The following is a 23,687-nucleotide window of genomic DNA, read 5'->3' as shown; positions in this document are numbered from 1 at the left end:
TCCCTGTGTTCCTACCGAGACTCCCAGTGTTCCTCCTGAGACCCTGACCTCCAGCGTTCCTCCTGAGACCCTGACCTCCAGCGTTCCTCCTGAGACCCTGACCTCCAGCGTTCCTCCTGAGACCCTGACCTCCAGCGTTCCTCCTGAGACCCTGACTCCCAGTGTTCCTTCCGAGACCCAGACCCCCAGCGTTCCTTCCGAGACTCCCTGCGTTCCGACTCAGACTCCCTGCGTTCCTTCAGAGACTCCCTGCGTTCCGACCCTGACCTTCTGCGTTCCTCCTGAGACCGAGACCCCCAGTGTTCCTCCTGAGACCGAGACCCCCTGCGTTCCTCCTGAGACCCTGACCCTCTGCGTTCCTTCCGAGACCCCGACTCCCGAGACCCTCTACGTTCCCTCCGAGACACCGACTCCCGAGACCCTCTACGTTCCTTCCGAGACCCCGACGACCAAGACCCCCTGCGTTCCTCATAAGACTCCCAGTGTTCCGACTCAGACTCCCGGCGTTCCCACTGAGACCCCCTGTGCTCCACCAGAGACCCTGCCTCGGGGGGCTCGTCGTCGCCGTCTGTGGGCGGCCCCCGGGACTCATCATCGCCGCCTCCAGCGCCGCGGACGGCCGCTGGACCGCCTCCGTGGTTCCCGCCGCCACAGACGGCCGCCGGACCGCCTCCGTGGTTCCCGCCTCCAGCGCCGCGGACGGCCGCCGGACCGCCTCCGTGGTTCCCGCCTCCAGCGCCGCGGACGGCCGCCGGACCGCCTCCGTGGTTCCCGCCTCCAGCGCCGCGGACGGCCGCCGGACCGCCTCCGTGGTTCCCGCCTCCAGCGCCGCGGACGGCCGCCGGACCGCCTCCGTGGTTCCCGCCGCCGCGGACGACCGCCGGACCACCTCCGTGGTTCCTGCCTCCTTTGCCTCCGCCCACCCTGTGGGTAGTTTTTTGTTTGTTTTTGGACTCTTGGCCCTTCTTGTGTTTCCGCCCACGATGGTGGGTTGTTTTTTGTTTTTCTGGACTCTGGCCCCCCGTCCAGCGCCCCTCCGCCCACCCTTGTTGTGTTTTTGTTTTTTCTGGACTCTGGCCCCCCATCCGGCGCCCCTCCGCCCACCCTTGTTGTGGTTTTTTTTTTTTGGGCGTCTGGTAGCCGCCCTTGAGGGGGGGGGTACTGTCAGGATCTGTGTTTTTCCGTGTTTAGTTAGAGTTTTTTGTGTCCTTGAGTCTCTTCGTTGTCCTGTCCTCCCCTTGATTGTTCCCAGGTGTGTCTCGTTCTGTGATTACCCTCCCGTGTATTTAACTCCACCTGTGTTCCTTGTTCCTCGTCGGGTCCTCGTCTATGTTTCGTCAATGTCCAGTCTAGTCGTCGTCAATGTTTCGTCAACGTCAATGTCTAGCCTTGTTGTCGTCAGTTTGTCCATGTGCCTGCTGCTCGTTGTTAGACTTATTTATTATTAAAATTCATCATTCATCATACCTGGGTCCGCTGCGTCTGCCTCACCACCAACACCGCACCGTAATTCATGACACTATGTTCCTGAAAAATACCTATTACTGTCCCGGGTAGAGTATTGATTTATGTATTGGGCCATTTACATGTCTCTTTATTTTTTATTTATTTTTTAACTCTCAGTTTCAGTATGCCAGGATTAACAGGTAGTAATATATACCTATCATGTTGCCTATGGACGTATATAGACAAGTCAAAGCATAATTAGTGAATTATTTTCACTAATTAACTAACACTCTTTCAAATGGTTGAGAAACATTTTCCAGCTGTGAAACGAAAGAAACTGCCATTGTGAGTTTCTTAAAAACATCACTAACATCTCATACCATCTTGTTATGATGAACCCAATACCATCTTTACTCCTGAGCCTAATGTCATGAATGGACCTGCTGAGTACATTACTAAGGGTTTGGCAAAGACTCGGCGTGTTTGTCAATCCCTGTTTCCCCATATTTACACCAAAACACCACGATTATCAACAATGCTGAATGGGCTGGAGGTAACACAAATATACAAACTTTGTTAATTTCACCAACAGTATGATGTTCCCTAACGGCTCCGTTTTAGAGCATCATGTTTCTCAGCAGTCTAAAAAAACCGAGTCAATGACTAAACAAAATGTCAGCCCCATCCATCTTTCCAGTCCCACATTTTTTCCATTAATTTACTGGTTTGTTTATGAAATTTCTCAGAATTTATTTTTTTTACCCTAACTGAATTATTTTTTTGCCATGATTTGAGGGTCAAACCGCACCTTTATCAGACACTTCATACATACAGCTGACAAATAAGTAATAGTAAAGCCAACTGACCTCAGGAATGGAGACAAAAAGTCTGCAAAACCCGACAGAAGCTTTGTTTTATGATATCTTTAAATATTTTTGAGTGTAAAACCCCCCTGTCTTTGTCATGTTATCTGTTCGGCAAACTGAGACATTCAGATCTGTTTGATTTTCAGCTAGCCTCTCTCATAACTAGAATGTTTTACCCTGGAGACTCACAATATGGAGAGTCCAAGCCCATAATGGAAAGTACCGAAGATCTCCGGGGACGGAAGACATTTTAATAGGAAGAAACTATCATTTTATTTTCAATATTAAATATTTGTAGCTTATAATTATTTAGAGTCAAGGCAAACGTGGATTCCTCTTATGGTCAAACAATCACAAAAGTCTAATAATCTTCTAGTAGTTTATGTGGATGTTATTTCATAAACTGGATAATCTGCCAGTGTTGTATTAGACGGCTGACTTCATAGAAATGAAAGGTTTTTCCAGGGAGGTTGGTTGTAGGAAGCAGACTGTAATAATGACCATCAAATTTAAATACCTAATATTAAACTGAAAGTACTAGCTGTATCTGGGCAGAGTTAGAGCTAGCTGATGGAAAAACAATGCATGGGCCTTCTACTATGCAGTAGGTGTTTCAAATCTCATAGTCACTGTTACAGACCCAGGTTTATGGTCAAAAGCGTCAGTATTTAATTTAAATAACCATCTCATTATCAAATTTTGCAAATATGTACATTTTGTACAGCTCTAAAACGGCACAGAAAATTGACGTCATCATTCACAACTTCTTCCGTTTGCTGATTAGCAAGTTTGACATTGTATTGGAAAAATCAAAGTCAATGGGAGAAAACCCAGATAGCGCATTGAGGGGAGATTAGAACCGAGAAGAACTCCGTAGGAAGGCAACGGCCAGGCTACAAATCCACAGAAACTACGGTGCTGAGACATAATCAAAGGATCAGTCATGGGAAAGTGTTAAACTACGTTCACCTTTTGGGACTTACCAAATTTGAAACATGTAATCGGGTTGGTGATGGGAGCTATTGTTGATTGTTACTTACTGGGTTTCCATTGACAATAAAATTGTGGAAATTGTAATTATGAAAATATATTTCTTTAATAAAAACATCCCAATTGTTTTTTATCCAATGTTTCTTGTGCTAGGAGGAAGTGGTTTTTCAATCGTATTGAAATGTATGTATTTCGCAAAACTGCAACGGTTGTTGTTGGTCACGAGTCACATGACCAACAACTGGATGTTACTGCAAAAACGAAGAAGACGACAAGAAACGGCAGGAGGTCATAGTGTGGCATATTTACTAATGACTTATCACTTGAACAAACTTATTCCCGTGTGATTTGAACTGCATTTCATATTTAACAGAAACACTGAAATTGCAAAATTGCATTGTGTTTTTTCTGGCAGAAGGTTTTGTGCACATTTATAGTGGAAACGCAAATACTGACTGAACACTGGTCGGCTCATCTCTTTGGTCCTTCAGTCTCATAGGACAGAGAAGAGAACCCTCTCGGTTTGCAAATGAGGTTTTTATAATATAACTTCCCTAAATAATACGGAGTTGCGTTCTAAAACTCCAGACTCTTTAAGGTTGGGAGGAAGGAAATACATCTTGAGGGTCGAGGAAGTGGAAAATGTTGCACTTGTGCTTCGGCTCAGTGATGGATGTGTCTGAATAAAGCCATAAGAAACATTAAAGTTTAAGCAACCTGTGTCGGGATGACTTATCACCACCACCGTGACGGATTGAACATGCCACTGATGTTGGGCCTGGTCTCTCCAAAAAAACGACAGGCATGATTAACCGAGAGTCCGCTCCCGTGGTTCAAAGAGTGGAAACTCATTTGTGGTTTGCACAAGCCTTAAATACCAATTGCTGAAACATGCTCAGGGAACTAAAAAGACAAAATGTCACGGCCTTTCCCAAGTAATGACGACATGAAAGAGAACGAGCTGCCTCATTAGGACCTCTGGATATAATTTCTCATCAAAAATGTATAACCAGGTACTGAAAAGTGGCACTGCGTTCATTAGCTGTTCTGCTTTCGTTATTTCTTTACATATTCAAGAAACCTGACTTAGAGTACGTCCTGAACATGAATGATAATGTCCCACCATCAGTTATTAATGGTTACTGCAATGGAAACAAAGCCCAGAAACAGATAATGCCAAGTTATTTAACTGGTGATGGAAGTACAGAACCTTGTAAAAGTATTGACAGCCCTTTAACATTTTGTCCTGTTACAACCACAACTAACCCCTAACCTATCACTGAGAACTACAAGGGTGGTGTTGTCAATATTTCTAACAAATAAAAATCTATAAAATATGACACACATTTGTACTGAACCCTTTTACTGTCATATGCCTAAATAAAAATATTCTGTAAATAAAAGTATGGCTCCAAAATAATCAAATATGCAGGTGCTGATCATATGATTCTTATTTTTATTCTGCCATATTTTTGTTTTGTTTCGTGTTGTTTGTATTGTGGTAAACTCTTGTGCTAAACGGCTTTTTATTCTTTTTAATTTAGTAACTTGATATGACCCTTTTGGTTAAAAAAAGCTTTTTATTTATTATTGGAAAGAAAATAATTCTATCTTTTGGAAGAAACTGGTTACATTGTGTGTATTGCATTGTAGTATGTTGTATTTATAATGAATGTACCTGGAAGGACTACAGATGAAAACTAATCTTTATGGTTAATTCTGGTATATTAGGTGCACTGTCTTTTTGTAATAAAAAAAACAAGATAAAATTCTGCGAAATCTTTAGAGGTCAACTAATTATTCAAGTCCACCTGTGTGTAAATTAAAGAGGTAATATTATTTGGATTCCAGCCAATTAGTGCAATTTTATAGCACCTTCAAGTATGTTACTTTCAGTTGTTATAAAACTGCTGCATATATAAAACATATCTTAAAAGAAAATATACTTCCTAATTTAATGCCTTGAAATTGGGCCTCTGTCTCTTTAAGAAGTTCCTGCTCTTTCTGAAGCTCCGCCTACAAGAAGTCCTCATAACAAGGCTCCTCTATTAATAATTTTACAACACTTTCACCAGCATTGCACTAAGTAGTAGCTCCTCTAATGAGCTTGGCACATGCACAGCTACAACCAGATGTTTGCTAATTGCTGCTGGCTAGTCTGAAGGAGCTGAGTGAGGCAGTCGCGAGGGAGGAGGGCTCTGTGAGATGAAAGCTTGACAGTATCTAAGTCCTTTTAACCTTGTTGGTATAACCTTTGTTTTTAGCTAGACAAATTACCAAGGACAACAGATGGAAAATAGCCTTTTGGCTAATTCTGCAAAAAATGTTAGTTAATGTGGTTTGATCCTACCAAATAAATGAAATTAAACAGTCAAAGCTTCCGGATAAAATCTGGGGAAAGGTCTAAACACTTCTCTCATCAATCTGATCAAATTCCAGGTGTTTAGCTAAGAACAATAAGCTAGCATGTTCATCTCCAGGTGAGCAAACCTGATACAAACATACACCAAAAGACTTGTAAGAGTAACTGTACTATTGTTATTCATATACGACATATGTAAAAAGTCCAAACTTAACAGAGCTGCATTGGAAAGTGTGGATCCTGCCGTTGACCTCCATCTTACTTGTGTTGTGACTTCGATGACTATCAGTCCAATCTCTCCTTTACCACAAATCTCGACCTTCAAAGCAATAACTTCAACAATTTGGCGCAACAGCCCTATAATCCAAAGACATCTCAGCTTTAATCGACCAATATGGCGTTCACGCTACCCCAGAGCTAATTAAGCGCGCAGAGGCCGTGGGACCAGACCAGAGGCACACTAAATGATTCAACTGCATCCAGTTTATGAAACTTTAGACCAATATCTGGGTCTGCATTAACTGCTCATTAAAAGTAATATCATCTTGCGTGGATCAAATCTCGTTAAGCAACTTCCATCTCTGTTACGTAGGTTCGACTTCAGGGGCCTTGCTGAGGGGCAGATGATTTATGAAAGGCTCAGCTCACATAAAAGAACCGATACTGCATAAGCATAACGAGGCCCGTCTTTACATAATGTCCCCCTGCTGGGAAAGCCTTTAGGATTTGGAGAGTTATGAGAAGTTGAGTCCCAGCTTAATTTCTGAGGAAGGTTGATGTGCTGTCCTTCGAAGCGACGGTGGGAAAAAGGACTCCCACTCTCACCCACGGTACACTGGTGGATGAATGTGTCTGTCTGCCCCTGTATCTGTGTGGATTTAACAGTTTGTTCTTAGGTATTGTAATAATTGTCGAGTTATGTCACTAATCTTACTTCTGGAAGAAATCAGAACACGTTTCCACTGTTTAGAGGCTAATATAGCTAATATAAACACTTAAAGCTTGTTTTGTCTTCATTATAAATCTTATATAAGACTTTTAATTTTTTTGCGGCTCCAGACAGATTTGTTTTTTGTTTTTTTGATCCAAAATGGCTCTTTCAACACGTTGGGTTGCCGACCCCTGGTTTAGCCGTAAGACGAGAAAGAAAGCACCGAGAAGTTTAACGTAGTTAGTTACTTTGTCAATAACTGAGAGATGGAAATAAATTGATAGATGGTTACTTTTATAGAAATCTTTTTTTAAAAAAAAGATTTAGTAATTTTGGGAAATATTTCTTAAAATATTTTTCAATTCTCTAGAAAAAACTAAGGCTGCGTTCACACCAGCCCTGTTCAGTGCGTTTGAGAAATCCTTTAATTTCCCGTGGCAACCACTAATGCAGTGCAGAACACCTGGGTGAACTTAGCTCCGCCTTTGAAGGCGAAGCTCCTCCTCTGAGCTGCAGTTTCTAAACTTCTCAGTTGCTACGTCACAGAGCTCCCCTTCCCCACAATCCCTCCAGTCAGCTCCTTCAGACTAGCCAGTAGCAATTAGCTGGTGGAACTACACATCTGCAGTGTATACGAGCTACTTCTCAGAGCAACGCTAGTGAAAACGTTGTTAAAAGGCGTATAGAGGAGCCATGTTGTGATGACTTCCTGAAGGCAGAGTTTCAGAAAGAGCAGGAGTTTTTAAAGAGACAGAGGCCCAATTTCAAGACGTTAAATTAAGAAGTACACTTTATTTTAAGTCATATTTGATATATATAGCGTTTTTATAACAACCAAAGGTAACATAGTTACTCGATTGTGCTATAAAATGGCACTATGTGGTTGGAAAACATATAAAACTGCCACTTTAACTTACTGCCAGAGAACGACTGGATGCTTGGGGGGTTTATTGCATTTGGACTGCAGGAGAGACCTGAATGGAAATACAAAAATGTGCAGAAAGTAAATTTTGAATAATAGCTCCCCTTTGAGGAAAAATGAGCTATTGCAGTCCCGAGTGCATCCCCATCAATAACTCGGCATCACCAACTGAGGGTTATGTTCCATGAGTTTCCAATTATCCATCCATCTGTTATCTTCTGTTTAATCTGAGGTCGGGTCATGGAGGCAGCAGCCTAAGCAGAGAGACCCAGATTTTCTTCTCTCCTGCTACTTGGGGCAGCTCCTTTAGGGAAATCCCCAGGTGTTCCCAGAAACATAGTCCTTCCAGCATGTCCTGGGTCTTCCTCTGGGTCTCCTCCTGGTACACATCACCAAGTAGGCGTCCATTCTAACCTTTTACCTGAGCCATCTCAACTAGCACCTCTCGATGTGGAGCAGCAGCAGCTCTAGGTAGAAACCGGACCCAGAGCACTGACTCAATCAGGCCAATCAGTTGGGCCAATCAGGGAACAGAAAGAGAAGCTGTGAACAATGACGATGGTTTTCTGCACTGTTTTAGAATTATGGTCTGGCTATAGTTTTAGCAATGGCAGAGGAGGAAGTGAAGAAAGGTGTTCAGTCTGTGTTGGCCACACTTCCAAACATTGAATTAACATCAAAAGCCACATGGTTCGACTCAGCACTTCTCTCTTCTCAGTGGAGGATGTCTGTTTACAACGCAGACCATTTCTGGTTGGCTTCATAGCGTCAAATTTGCGCTACATATGTCGCCGCCAAAAGTTAATGACTGGGTAAAATGTAAAATTAAACAGAATCCATGGCACCAGGAAGCAATAGCTTGTCAATAGCAAACCATAGAAGAACAGGCTGGTTTTCACCAGGCCACTGAAGTCTTGTTAGGTTAACTGGCGAGTCCAGGGTGTTTCCTACATTCTCAAGTCATCTGCATCAGGAAACTCTTCCCTCCTCCCAACCACCAGCCAGAACAAGATGCTGAGACGGCTCAGCCAGCAGACAACAAGTATGAGGAGTTAATGATTTCATCTGATTATCATGCTCACTGTGAATATTCATCACTGTTCTGATGTCTTTACGTTAATGAAGACTCAAGCAGTAGATCAGTCAAGAGTACCATCACGCCTCCTAACCGTGCAAGTCATATGTTGTGTAAAGTTTCTACATTCCTGTGAAATGTGTTGTTTTCCCCGGTGGGATGCTAGTATAAATATCCTCTGCCCACCTGGCTTATGGGAAGGGTAGCGTACTATTGTGCAGCGAACTCCACTCAGATGCCAGTGACCTGGTGGAGGAGCTAGACCTTCCGACGGATCCGCGCCTTCATCTCGTTAGGTCAGCCGGCAGCTGTGGCTGGTGCCCAGGGACAGGCCTGTCTGTGGCAGGGGTGGGGTTGGAGGGGCTCAGTTATGGAGCCCCTGCAATCAGGCTGAGAAAACAGGTGTGTGAAAGGGCACTGGAAGATGAAGAAGAAGATGAAGTCAGAGTGAAGTTGCAGGTAGATTAGGGAGAGTGCTACGTTCCGGAGCCCCTCCATGTCTCCCTTTCATCTCTGCCACATCGCTCGTCTCCCATTGGCTGGAGCGCCCAGAGTTTACGTCATGATTTTCTCCTCACCTCCCCACCTGCCCTCATCCCCAGCCTCACCCCCTCCATTGTTTCACCAGCTTTTAATAAACTAAAGGGCAGATTCCTGACTGCAGTGCAGCGGGTTGAGGCGGGGGGAGCGTGAGGATGGAGGGTGTAGAGACCTGTCCTCCAAACACACACAGTGTATGCACAAAAACACACACACAGTTTGGCATGCGGCGTGCCAAGCTCTTCCACTGTCTACTGACGCCAACACACACACACACACGCTTCTATACTTCCTCTCTCTCACACATACACACACACCCTCACCCTCTCCACGCGCCAACCTCCTAAAAGCTAAGCTCCTCACTAAATATATCCCCTTCTGTAAAGATAAGACAAACAGTGTGGATTTGAGCGCGCGCTTCAACCAATGACAGGCAGCCATGTGAGACAGGGCTCAGCTTGTGTTAGCTTTGCACTTAAGGCTTCTCAGAAACTTTGGTGACACAGAGGACACGTTTGCATGAGCATTTGCAGATTTCTGTCTCTCCCCAGAGACGCCGCTGAAGCGGCGGCAGGAGAATAGGGGGGGGGACCGCTTGTGGTGCAGATGCTTTGCTGTAAACGCGTTGTCCTAATGGTTTATCGTACGCACCACACGGTAAGGGTTGGTTTACGGTATAAAGGTGTGTTTAAAACATTGCTCATGGGAGATTGTTAAAGTCGTTTTATTGAGGTGCCAAATTGATCAGCTGGAACGAAGTTACGCGGCATATTGGGAAACCTTCCCTCACTTGTTTCTGCAAGCAAAGGTGAAGCTTTAGGCCTGAGGAGAGATGACAAGTTTTTAACTCAACCTTATATTTTCTAGAACAAAAACTCAACTCATCAATATGGGGGCAGAGGTGGTCTATTTCTCTAAAAACAATTGGAAAATGTCTCGTTATAAGTGAAATTACCTCCCAGTGGAACTCAGACTTTTTTTTAATATTAATATTTGTGTTAAATATTAAGGAATTGCTGACTTAAAACAAGCTCCTACATCTTTCTGAAAATTTACTCATAAGTTAATTTAGTTTTATTTCAAGTGTACTGAGATATTATCACTAGAAACTAGACCCAAAACACTTGGTAAGATTTTGCCTTTTTGTAGTGTGGGTTTGAATACTACTTTCATGGATTCAAAGTACAATTTAAAACATATATTTTTTACTCCATTTTAAATATCGAACTACAGTATGTTGTCATTTGTAGACGTAAATAAAACAGACATCTTGACATTTTGAATATTTAATTTAGACATAGTTGGCGATTTATTATTAACAGTCTCAAAGTCAGCAAAGCTATTATTAAATGTGACTTCATGACGGTTCAGTGACGGTAGATAAAGAATGACTGACAGCATAGGGGGAATATTCCTTTTTGATGAAGTCATTTCTTAGGTCAGTAGGTTGCTTTTTAAGGGTTTTTAAATAAAGATTTCTCTTTTGACACATGGCTGTTTTGAATGTTCTATGAAGATATCCAACTAATATTTAGATACCAGAGAGAAAGTTGTACAGTGGCGTTCTCTCTGTACAGCCACCCGCAAATACCTAAAATCCACGAATACTTGAGTTATAAGAACCCTTATAACTGCCTATTTTAATAGTTTAAGTGCTAAGTATACCCTAATATATGTATTAATGTCACAGTGGAAATGTTCTTAGCAGTACCGCAGAAGCTAAAATGAACAGTCTTCCTTATCTCTCTCATGTGTTTTAGCCAATCACTGCCAAGAAAAATAAATGGCGCTCCTGGATGGGATGCTTTGCAAACAGCAAAGCAGCCAATTGGTTCCATTGCGCAATTGAACCAATGGGCGCAATGGAACCATTGCGCCATGTCATTTCAGCTTCCCAAAATGCACTTTCTGTCTTATATTTGAGCGATAGGTGAATAGGTGAATCCACAAAAACTGAAATTGTGAAAAGGCATTGTACTGACCGCATTTTTCTCCAGCAGCATTTTTCTCCAGCAGCAGCTATTAGAACTTCCCTCAAATGTTTCCGCACAGAAACATTTGCTAATTTACCTTCCTTAAATGAAAGACAACATTGGCTGTTTGGTAAGTCAAGGAATGGAAACTAAATTAGTTCCAAAGATCTCGCTTGTTAACGTAAAACTTAACAGGTTTTACGTTAAGTTTTAACGTAAAACTTAACGTAAAACTGCGTTGAAAATTGTGGTGAGTAAGCTAGGAGCAGCATGCTAGCCCACCACTGACTGGCTACCAGAGCAGATAGTCTGACTGACACTAACCGTGACTTTCAAAACATGCTACCTTTTCAGTCTTTTCTTATATGTTCCACCACTTTCCACTTTTTTAAAACAAAAGAAAGTCAAACTTTCTTCTGGTTTCAGTCATTATCATTACTTATGCCTTGAGTACCTTTTTAAATTTTTAAATTTATCAACAGTAGAATAACAGATACCAGGATTTTCCTAATAATCAATATCCTGTTTTAGCAGCAGTAAGAATAACAGACATTTTCTGTTAGATAAAATCAAATAAATCTATTTTATCTATAAATATAATTTATTGTGCTAGCACAATAAAAGATTGTTAAATATTTACTGGAGGTTGTGAGAATCTCATGCTGACCCATTTCTACCTGAACATGTAACTGCTCTTCAGATAGAAGAAAAAAAGTGACTGCAGTGCTTGAACCAGATCAAACCTCTCCTGGTTACAAGCCTGAGGTGAAGCGAATGCAAAGTGGAGCTGGGTCTTTTAGTTTTACCGGATCGGACCCGGGTTCTCCAGCTGCAGTAGATCAGCCATGGTGGCACTGGGGTACCTTTAGAGGTTAATGCACAACAACCATTTGTCAGAAGCACATTTCCACAGTGGTGGGCCGTTGTGAAAAGAATATTGAATCTTCACCGTTGTCTAAATAAATAGACTCACAGTGGGCCTCAGGGAGAGGAGAAAGAGAGTGTGTGTGTGTGTGTCTGTGTTTCCGTGAATCTGCGAGAGTATGAAACATGAGAACTCAGAGATGAAAACTAAAACTGCGCTGCTCCTCTTGCCGGATAGTTACCGTCTCTCCGCACCTGGCCGCTCCGTCTCAAACACACCTCCTACTCGCTTCGGTCACGTTTCCCATCTCCAAACGGTTTTAAAGCGATTGGAAGTCGAAGGCCAGGATTCTAAAATCCTTTTTTTCAGACTCCGCAAAACTGTTTCTCATCTGGTGTCACCGGAAGTTGGAAAGGGATGCTTGCATCACTCTATCTCTTTGGCTCGCCTCTTGGGTCCGTCTGGCCGTCATTCTCTCTAACCTCTCTCACACATCTCGGTTTCATTCTGTTTCTCCTATTTATTGCATCCTTCTCCGACTTTGCCAACCTTTCCTTCCCCCCCCCCATTCCCTTTGCCTGAGTTGTCTTTCGCGATTCGCCGATCTTTTACGGTCACTTCATTTTTCATCCAAACACCTTCTCCCTTTCCGACACGGTCAAGTGGAAGTGGTAGCCCTCTCCTCCTGCCTACCTACCGCAGAGTCTGCTACGTCTGTCAGCGTCTCATACTGCCATAAGTCAGCAGCCTCCAGGTCCAAAACAACAGGCCAAGTCAATCACAGTCAAGGACATAACAGATCTGTAAAACACATAGACGTACACACACCATGTACGTCCAGATGCGTGCGGGGGTGCGCACGCCGACACACACACGCACACACACACTCCACATGAGCTCGCCTGCCCTTCTAGCTTGCCTGTCAGTACTTGATTAGCAAATCCATCAGTGCCAATGCAAACATGTTTCCTGCTTAAGCACATCAATCAGATTATAGATCCATGCAGAGCAGAAAATGCCGTAAACTAAAGACAAATGTGCACCTGAGCTTTGGAATGAGAGAGGGGAAAGTAAGCAGAGTCGTCCTTCAAACTGTTGCATTTGCAGCCATGCAGACATCTAAGAGATGATATGAGTCTCTAGAGGACGAGCTGTAAGTGAGATGATCAGGTCCCGGTGGTCTTACCTTCAGTCGCAGTCAGCTGAGAGGCAGAGATCTTGCAAGCAAGACTGGATTTGTTCTACTATTGTTTCCCGGCCAGCTCCTCTTGTTTCTACCTCTCTCTAACACGCAGGGGATTGTCTGAGTGTTACTCTCTCCTCCCTCTGTCTCCCTCTCACCTCCTTCCTCCGCCTCTCCTCTGTCCCACAGTCACACGCTCCCCCGTTTCATCTCTGACGGGGAGATCGGCGGAGGGAGGGAGAGAGGGAGGCAGCGAGGCTGGATGCTCTGGCCGTGAGGACGCCCGTCACATGTGGATCGTGACACAGCAATCATATATTATACGCCCTTTCTTTTCCTCTATCCTAACGCCCCCCAGTCCCCAAACCCCCCGGCTGTCCACCTCACAAACACAACAGCTGACACACCGACACGCTCCACAGCAGCAAATGGGAATTCCAGGCCTGGACGGCCCCACTCGCCCCTATTGGGAGGGAGTGGGGGGAAGGAGGATTGACCAAAAGCTGAAGCCAGTTTTATGAGGTAGGGGTTATAAAACTGTAAGCGAATTCAGTTTATTTGAAAGCCCGTGTGGCCTTCCAGTTTATACAGCCTCCACAGTCCCTTTCCTCAACAGACAAAGTGGAGAATCTTCACTTGACGTAATCTTTTAATAGGAATGGACGATATGGTCTTAAAGTTTTATCACGATATTTTGTGGTATTATTGCAGGATTTTCCCCAGTATATTATAACCCTGGTGGGCCACCACGCTTTACCTGCCCCCTCCCAACAGGTTAAAAGTCATTTGTTTATTTTAAATATGGATTTTTTTTACACCAGTAACAGTGACAGTAAAGACAGATTAAGCTAGGTTTATAGTTGACACACCAATTGTGACGTCCCTGCATCTCCCCATTGGCTTCAAACGCTATTATTTCCAAATTACGATGCCTGCTCGTGCACTTCCAAATTTTTGTAACTTTTAACATTTTTTTCACACAAAAACTGTCCTAGTATTTCTTAGCAGGTTTTCTGGGGAAGACCTTGTATCATGATAACTATAAGAGTGAAAAGAAGAACTATTTATTGCTACTCTTTTTGGTAACTGCATCGTTGTGACTGCACGACATAGAAGTGATAGGCTACGTTCACGCTGTAGCCTGAAGTGACCCAAATCTGACTTTTTTTTTTGCCTTTATGTTCCCTGTATCTGATTTTTTCATGACAACACAGATCCAATTTTGACCTAAATCTGGTACCTATCTGATCTTTTCAAATGTGACCCGAGTCTGTACGGCCAGGTCGCATTCATCCGACCTGAACGTCATTGACACCCCACCAAAGTCACTATTCTGCGTCCTGAAACGCGAAGCGAGAAGAAAAACAACTACGGTGAACGGTGGTGAGGATTAAGTTGTTAATGTGCTGCACAGCAACCTTAAAATCAAAAGATGTGCTCCACTCTTACCATTCATGTCGCTATGTGTGACGTTACTGCGTCCTCTGCTGCGCATGTGGTTGTTTGTGGTTCACACAGGAACTCAAATACAAATCACGTGTATTTGGCGATGAGAACGACCATGCAAAAAAAAAAAAGAAAAGAAAAAGTGGAGAAAATTTCTAAAATTACCGTAATAATCCTGACAATATAAACAGTTTTAGGTGGATGTAAACATCATTATTTGGAATTTATTGTTGTAACGAAAAATGCAAATCTTATGATTTGCATTTTTCATTATCATTTATCATTTATCACAATAAATGATAAATGATACGATACCTTTGTGCACCACACAGAGGTACCAGAAGGCAGAAGTTTAATATTAGGACTAAACACTAAGCATCAGTCAGACAAACAGCCAAGTTAGCTGCACAAGTAACAGATCCACCCAGAGGACATTTCACTTATCCTCCCTCGTAAACCGTCCGATTACATGACAGTCGGATGGCTGCATGTTAGGAGAACATGGCAACAATCGCAACGGGGCCTCCAGTCGGATCTAAATGGTAACGTCTACATTAATCACTCTTACAAAACTCAATATAAAAACAGCCCGCAATGTAAAATAGACTGACTACGATCAATGGAAAGCTAATAAAACTCTGAAAGTCATACCCTCTGTGAGACTGTGTGCTTGGCTGCTGCCAAATCATCGCGCTACACTGCATTTCATCAGTCGTCCCGCTTGCTGCGCCGCAGTTTAGGGACCATTTTCACCAACGGCATAAAGATCAAGCCTGACAGTCCTTTCTCATCAGGAAGACTCTGCACTGCTGGAAGAGTCCGAGTCGGCCAAAAACCTTAAGTGTGGGATACATAAGACCAGGCGTGGACTGGGCCTGTCGCCAGAGGATGACTAGGACTAAAAATTAAAGGGGTTTTATGGTATTTGTGGGAAAAAAAGTCTATATGTGTAATGAAATGGTAAGCTGACTTTAAAGCTGGAGTATGTAACTTTTATAACTTTTAACACATTTTTTAAAACTGTCACCATGTTGTGACAGTATAGTATGAGACATATAAACAGGCTCCTCTGCCTTCTCGCTGAGGTTTTACAGTCATCTGCAGAAATACAACAGAAACATCCAATCAGGAGCCAGGAGGATGGTCTTAGCGCTGTTAATCATCCACATCAACGCACTGCTCACACCCTGCATGTTGGCCACACCTCCAAATATCAAATTAACATCAACAGCCGCCTCTTTCAGCTCGGATCTTCTCTCTTCCTAGTGGAGGATGGTTGTTTACAGTGGAAGAACTTTCCGGTAAGCTTCATAGCGTCAAACAGGCGCATTGCATACATCAAGTGCAATCGTTATCAACTGGGTAAAGTTTAAAACTTTCAAGCCTTCAGCAAGACATAGTTTCTCAATAGCCGAGAGCCCAGACCCTTCGTACGAAGCGAAGAACTAGGCCCTGGCTTTTACCAGGCTAGTGTTTTACATCACTTGACCAAACAGGGAGGTGGAAAAGAATAACACTGGATGTGTGAGGTTACAGCACACGCTAACAGTCATTGGATCAAGCACAACGCCCACATGTAGACACACACAATGTCCTGGTATGTGGAGTCAAAACTCTCGGGGGGAAATAAGGGGAGCAAGCTGCTCCACACTAAGTAGGGCTTAGTGGGTCAAAAGTTTAAGAAGTGCAATTACCTGAAGGACCTCGGCTGACCCTCAAATTTTTCACCTTCTGTTCTTTTTAGCACACACACACCCACCTTCAACAGAGGCGATTTACGGCCAGCAGCAGGAGGGAGTGAAAACTTATACACCACCAACAGGCTCCTGGAGAAAGAGACAAAGAGACCCACGTAAGCTCAGTTTGTGTTTTGAGTAGACTTTCAGGCATTGTAAATGATCACCACAGCGGGCAGTGTCATATTAAATGGCCATAACTCACCTGGACAAAATCTGACAGCCCCTGCTCAGCTTACTCAGCTTGGGTCCACACTAGAGGTGGTGACAGGGAGTAAATGGCTTCAGATGCTGTATCATAATATCACATTAAGAAAATGTCCAAAGAAGCCAAATGTGAATCCCATCTGCGAAGACGGGAGGAGGGTGGGGTGAGAGGTAGAGAGCGGCGGAAAAGCCAGAGGATATATCGAGCAAAATGCTCGGGACCATCTGAGATGACGAACCGCTAGGAAAGCAGCTTTCTGACAACTTGTAAAAACACTTTCAGATACTATAGCGGTAGCCGGTAATTGGACAGCAATAAAAAAAGACGTAAAGTTAGTGTTCTGTGACAGCTGTGGAAAGGTTGCTTGCTTTTTTACGGATTATAATAAACTCCCCTGCTTCCTGAATTGTTCAAATCCCGTCTAGTGATACGTCGCCTAGCGTTTCGCGCCATACCCAGAGGCTCCGATGGTTTGGGCCCGATGGTCAAATTGCAGCCGTGTTACATCAGCGGCTGAGTCGGTGGCTTTCGTGAGGGACGTCCGAGCCTGGGCGCAGCCCCACCTTGGCTGCAGGCGTCCTGATCCTGCCGTCACCAGGAGCAGATGAGTTGGGAATGAGTCTGACATGATGTGGGTCATCTTCTCATCAGAGCGGGATTAGCAGGGCAGGGTCAGCCCACAGCTCAATCACACCTGAGGTAAACATTTTATTGTTCAGGCATTCCTGTGGAACATTAGCCCTTTTATACTTGCTCAAATAGAGAATTAAAAAGAACAAATATATATCTCTAATATAAGGAGACAACTGAAATAAACAGAAGCTAAGATGACCAGCAGTAAGAATTCACAATTTCAAAATGCAAAAATCTTTCTCACCAACGTATTTTCTGTCATTCAAAACTTTATTCAGTTGCTATCAACTAGTAAACAAAGCATAAGTGATTATTCTCTCGAATGTGAATGTGAATGCTTTGTAAGGTAGATATAAAAATTCTTTTTTTTTTTCGCTCTTAAATACATTTTTTGTGTGTGCTGGAAATGTTGAATTTAGTCGCGTTCAGTGATTCAATAAATCACAGTTTTAGATTTATTGAATGTTTATTTTATTTGTGAAAACACATAAAATAAATCTGTGGGCTGCACAGTGGCGCAGTTGGTAGCACTGTTGCCTTGCAGCAAGAAGGTCCTGGGTTCGATTCCCGGCCGGGGTCTTTCTGCATGGAGTTTGCATGTTCTCCCTGTGCATGCGTGGGTTCTCTCCGGGTACTCCGGCTTCCTCCCACAGTCCAAAAACATGACTCTCTAAATTCTCCCTAGGTGTGAGTGTGTGTGTGAATGTTTGTTTGTCCTGTATGTCTCTGTGTTGCCCTGCGACAGACTGGCGACCTGTCCAGGGTGTACCCCGCCTCTCGCCCGGAACGTAGCTGGAGATAGGCACCAGCACCCCTCCCGACCCCATTAGGGACAAAGGGTGAACAGAAAATGGATGGATGGATGGATGGACAACTTCTAATGCTTGAAATCACGCACCGATTTGTAGACTCTTCATCTGATTGGTTGTACTTGGTTCTCACGAACTCGAGTTTCCTGTATCATCTCCGTCTCACCGATTGCTGCATTGCATTAACCTTTGACAATCTGACACTGGCAACAAATACTTATTACAGCAGCATATTGATCACAGATGTTATGTAACGGTAATGTTAAAGTTTCATCCCTAACAGCTGCATGTTATTGTTCACGTCCATAAATTTCACGCGGAAAGACGACTCTTTTACTTGCCTTTCATAGCCACACTGCAGCAGTAGAACATTTTGGTAACAAAATGAAACATAGGTATTATTAATTTAGCGCAGTGTGCCACAGTAAAGGGAAAATAACGCTTATACACTCCATTTTTCTTATCCTAATCTTTAATTTTTCCTTTATATGACCCTTGTTCTAAAATCCGAACCCTTTGTATTAGCTGTAACTGAGTTTACAGAGGGTATTTCAGCCACTCCATACCATGGCAGTCTTTAGTAAATGGATGATCATTTTATTCAGAGGTTTGGAGCACACAGCTTCAGACTTTTTGGACTCCTGTTAAACAATACGTAGAAAGAACATCCTTCCCTTGACCTTTATTTTTAAGAAAAATAGTTTGCTCATCCGTTTGTTGACGACCTGACCTCGACTGACGTCTTTAAACGAACACTGAAGGAATCACAATGAACTTTTAAAAAACAATATCAATATATTTCATATTTAATTACAGCCCCCAAATTACTCAAGACGGTACAAATAAATTGAAGATGACAAGAAACCCCAATGAAAGGCCATATTTCCATAATCTCTGCAATGAAATTAGAGTCAAAGTCAATACATGAAGAATTTTTCCAAATTACTCATTTTCAAACCGTCTGAACATTGTCTGATTTGAGGTTGTAAATATATTTCTCTGTCAGTTTCCATCAGTGCTGAAGAGTCTGCTACGAAGCTCTTTTTCTCCCAGTGACTGAGATGTAGACTGACTGACGGACTTTCAGTCTTCATTTCGAAGATAGATTTTCAGCTTTATTTTAAGCAACATGAAAATATGGATGTGGGCTATAATTTCGGAGATTTATTTGGACCGGTGTGTAACAGAGAAAAAAAAAAAAAAGCGCCCTTGCCTCGAAAATAGTCTCCGCTGGGAGCCAAACATCTGACAAAAATGGTCCCACAGCTGTAATTTACAGCTGGTGTAGAATAACTTTCTGTGTTCTTGACCAGGTAAAGCGACGTCTGCCAAAGACAACTCGCATTTGATGAGTGTACCAGGTCTGGCAATGAGAGTTCAGGAGGAAACACGAGGCAGCGCAAAACGCTCAGAGTACACGGATAATGTCAAGCGCAGGTACCGAACAGAAACGGCGCTTCTCAGATGGCGAGGAGACAGACTTAATGGTTTAAACACTCGTTTAAAGGCATCCAGAGAGGGCCGCATGCTAAAGGACAGCAGCGCCCCTGGGGTGGTGGTTCAAAGATAAAATAAGAGACGAATATGAGAAAGAGATTTTGGAGGCAAAACATCGCGAGAGCCACTCAGGGTTTCCCCGTGTGTACCCAATGCCCTCGTCAGTGGCCGACTTCGTTCAGCATTCTCCCTCGCTGCCCACAGGCGCAGAGGAATCGCTGGGATGAGGGACAGCAGCCAGAAACAGTCAACTGCAGCCGCCTTCTTCTCTGTAGAAGAGCCGCTGCGGAGGAGAGCGGCCTCCACGGAAAACCACTCAACAGGCGCCTGAGTTGTGACGGTGGCGACGTTTTCATTACTAATTTGCGCAAAGTTTTGTCGACATTGTGACGGTGCGGTGAGAGGTTGGAGGAGGAGTTAGCAGCGGTGGCTAGCCACTGTAACCCGAGTCAGCAGAACGCGCGGTTATCCACACTTTCACCTTATTTCACTTTGTCCATGTAAAGCCGGATCTCCACGGTACTGAACTTACATTGAACTTACATTTTCTCATCCATGAGAAAAGTAACAAAAGTTGAACCGCTCTGTACCTCAGCATCACCGATATTTCTCCTCTGTAAAACAACATGGAAACGACGAGTTCTTACTCCGTACAGGATTAAAAGAAAAGGAAATTGGCGCCCCCTGTGGTGATACACACTCAACTCTAGGAACAAAGCAGTAAAATGACTGTTACAATATTCTGCTAATACTGACAAAAACAGAATTTCGCAATGGCGTTGTTTCCATTAAGTAAGAAGCGCAAAATTGAAATTACACGTGAATAAGCTTGTTCACGCGATAAATCATTAGAAATCACGGCAATGTGCAGTAAAATTCATAATTCGGTCATGGTGCTAGTGCTGATCATCTATTAGCTATAAGAGGAGACGTCAGCGTCTTATTCAGGCTCTTTAGACTGCACTGCTTTGGGGAAATTGTCAGTGTCTTTACAGTAGTGTTATGGATTCAACACATTCAACTTTTTATGTACTGCGTGAACTTAGTTTATTTTCGTAATTTCAATTAGCCTAATTCTATAGTTGATGGGAATGCAGCTGACATGGCGAAAGTTATTCTCCCCGATTTGGTGCAGAGAAACACCATGAATTCCACACCCTTGATTCCTATAAACATGCACCGTTTAGAATGGAAAACACACATACCACAAAAATATGACGTCACTTAGTAATTCTCAAAATCTACTTCATTTCCTGGTGTTATTAGCCAGTACTTTCCAGTTTTCTAGCAAGGTATAGGAAAGAATGTAACAGTAGATTTAGACTTGCTGCTGTTTGCTGTTCCTGGTCTGGTGTGACTCCAAAGTTCCCTGCAAGCTCAAATATTTGTTAATTGCAAATGTAAACCGAAAGAAATTGGACTAAATCACGGAATTAAAAACATATTTCCTGTGAACTGGAAAACGAAAACCTGCTGCTTTGGAGGATCAGTTTGGGGGGGGAAAAACAACATCTGAACGCAGGTGCTCTGTGATGCATGTGTTTCCGTGTCCTTCCAGGTTCAAGACTTGTTGTCAGGAGAGAAGGACGGCACGCTGCCAGCAAACAGAAACTTTCACCCTTCTTGTTTTCACATATCTGTTTAGACTTCATATATTAGCCATGACTCCATCAGACTTGCATTGAGCACCGTCGCCCACGTTAGCACACACGTGCGTGTGTGTGCGAGGATATTCTCAGATCCTCTCCACTCCAGAGACATGTTTGAGTTTCCTGCATATCGGTTTTTACAGTGAAGCAATCCTGACCAGAGCGGCAGTAAAGTGGAACAAGGACGAGGCAGGAAGAGCAGATTCCGTGCGGCAAGCCTCCATGTTGAGCCTTGTGTTGAGCAGCCGCAGGGAGACAACAGGAAGCAGTCACAAATCACGTCAACACATTGCATGCTGAGAGGAGGGGGCTGGATCCGTGTTTGTGCTTCAAACTTTCGTTGCACATGTTAGTCACAATGGCTGAGTTCGGAAAACGAGTTTTTGAATAAAACTTGGACTAGTTAGCAGGAATCGGACACGTATTCTAGTATGTTACTAGGGGTGAAGCGATACAATAATATCACGATACGATATATGATATTCTGAACACAATACAATATGTATCACAATATTTGGCAAACGATACAATTCGATGCACTTTTATGATTTTCTGAAAGATTTTAAAAGGACAGATTGATTTTAGTGACATTTTGTGTTTCATAGGCTTGGATTTACTGAAAACTGATTAAAAGCACCAACTACACAATATCTGACTCTGATTGGACAGAGTCTAACAGTCTACAGCTGGACAAAATGAATCCAAGATGCAGTGAGAAAATTAGTTTCAACATTAATCCAGGAGCTGAGTGGGGAGATTATCAGCCTCTGTAGACTCTCAATACGCAAATGATTGCACTTATGTTTTTCTTTTGGACATACTGTGGCTGCGTTTTGGAGAAAATAAAGTCTTTTGGACTATAGGAGAAAGGCTTTTCTACCTTGGCACCCGGGGTTAGCCATGGCTGTAAGCTGTTTACTACTAGCTGCTGAGGGAGTGGCTCTGGCTCACCCCGTAGTGATCGACTCCTTGCAGCTGCGCAGCGCCGTCATTCCCCTGCTTGGATCTCTGAGTAGCTGCCTCTCAGACTGCCAGGATCTCATTGTACTCTAAGTTTCTGATACTCTTTGCCAGTTGCTAATAAACTGCTCTGCATGAAGATATCGTCAGCAGGAGCAAGAGGTGTTCATGGAAGCTGTAGCTATAAGTGACAGGTCAGAAATGATGAGGACATATTCCTATTTTAGATGACATGTCGCACAACATTTTGTTCGCGTTTTGAGCTGAATTGTAGCAGCAGATTGAAACTGACCTGGAGAAACTCAAGATAGGACAAAATAAACAGGAAGTGCAGACCGCAGTAACCGAGAATGTCATCGGTGAGTAAACGTAATGTATTGATGCTGATGAAATGTGGAGCGTTATTTAACTGCACTTCAAAGGTTTTCAAGAATATACATGGCATTGCTTTTATTAAGTTGAATAAAGTACTGGGCTGTGACTCAGTATTGGCCGGTTTCCATTCTAAAATGACTGTGTGGTTTGGCTCATCCACAGAACGAGACAGGCCAGACTGCACAGAACAATCAGGGCTGACCCTCCCTTCATCCTCGACTTGAACAGATCTAATAATAATAGATTTTACTCATAATACTCTGTATATTTTGAGCTCTCCAATGGGTAAAAAGTAGGATAAAGGAATGGTTAAGTAACATCTAGGAAGACTTCACAATCCTGGACACAAACTGTTTAGACCTTCATCTTCAGGTGGCTCTATAGAGCGCTATTTGCAAAAAGCAGCCAACATAGGAGGAGATTCTATACAGGTACAAGTCTGTATGCATACATACATATTTATATATAAATACATATGACATTTATCATCTGAAACTGTTAGGGTTTAAAAGTTATTGCTTTGAACTATTTCACTTTTAGAGCTTTTTGAAGCGTCATTTGTTCATTTTGAATCTGATAAAATCAACTGTGACAATGGCGTTCCACAAGGCGCAACGCTTGATCCTTTTCAGTTTGATTCATATACCTCACTGCTGTCATTAGACAACACAACATACAGCAAGTCACCACCTCTTTGCTGATGATACACAGTGAAACCTTTCGGTTTCCTCCATCAAACTTAGCCTTTTGTATAATGTCTTTTCTTGCTTCCCCGATGTGAAGTGCTGTCTGTGTAGAATTTCTTGAATGCTAGATGAATACATGATCAATTCTCTTGGAAGATGCCGATAGGCAGTAAAATTAAATGCAACCTTTCACTATTTTGGTTGAATCTTGTGAACATGTCAAAAAGTTTGATTGCGAATCTATGCTAATGTTTAGTTTTAGGGCTTAATATTTAAATGATGTTTTTTTTACAGGTTCTAAAACAATTCAAATCTAGTGTCAGGCTAAAAATATTTTATCCCTTCCATGTCCAGATCTTTGCAGTAGCTTCCAGTCATCCAAAGAACTGATTTTCAAACCGTTTTTGTTCCTAAGCTAATAGCAGGACCTTCTGTAATTTGCCTTTGGGGAATATTTGGGCTCATAATTTAATCCTAATTGCTTTTTTAATGGATTTCACAGTGAGAACAGAGGAAGGTTCATTACAGATTGATG

The 23,687-nt window shown here is 43.0% G+C and overlaps 1 protein-coding gene across 1 annotated transcript in view; it reads right to left on the bottom strand.

The window, feature by feature from the left end:
• ndp (norrin cystine knot growth factor NDP) overlaps positions 1–13,517 on the bottom strand; it is a 32,972-nt gene extending 19,455 nt beyond the window's left edge. Inside the window, exon 1 of the mRNA XM_032568708.1 lies at positions 13,157–13,517. The gene's annotated coding sequence lies outside the window, so the exon portion shown is untranslated. The remainder of the gene's footprint in view (positions 1–13,156) is intronic.
• Positions 13,518–23,687: the final 10,170 nt, after the last annotated feature.

The sequence above is a fragment of the Xiphophorus hellerii genome, chromosome 7, assembly GCF_003331165.1.
Source record: "Xiphophorus hellerii strain 12219 chromosome 7, Xiphophorus_hellerii-4.1, whole genome shotgun sequence".
In the NCBI taxonomy this organism is placed as follows: domain Eukaryota; kingdom Metazoa; phylum Chordata; class Actinopteri; order Cyprinodontiformes; family Poeciliidae; genus Xiphophorus; species Xiphophorus hellerii.
This window is presented reverse-complemented; position numbering and strand designations above follow the sequence as displayed.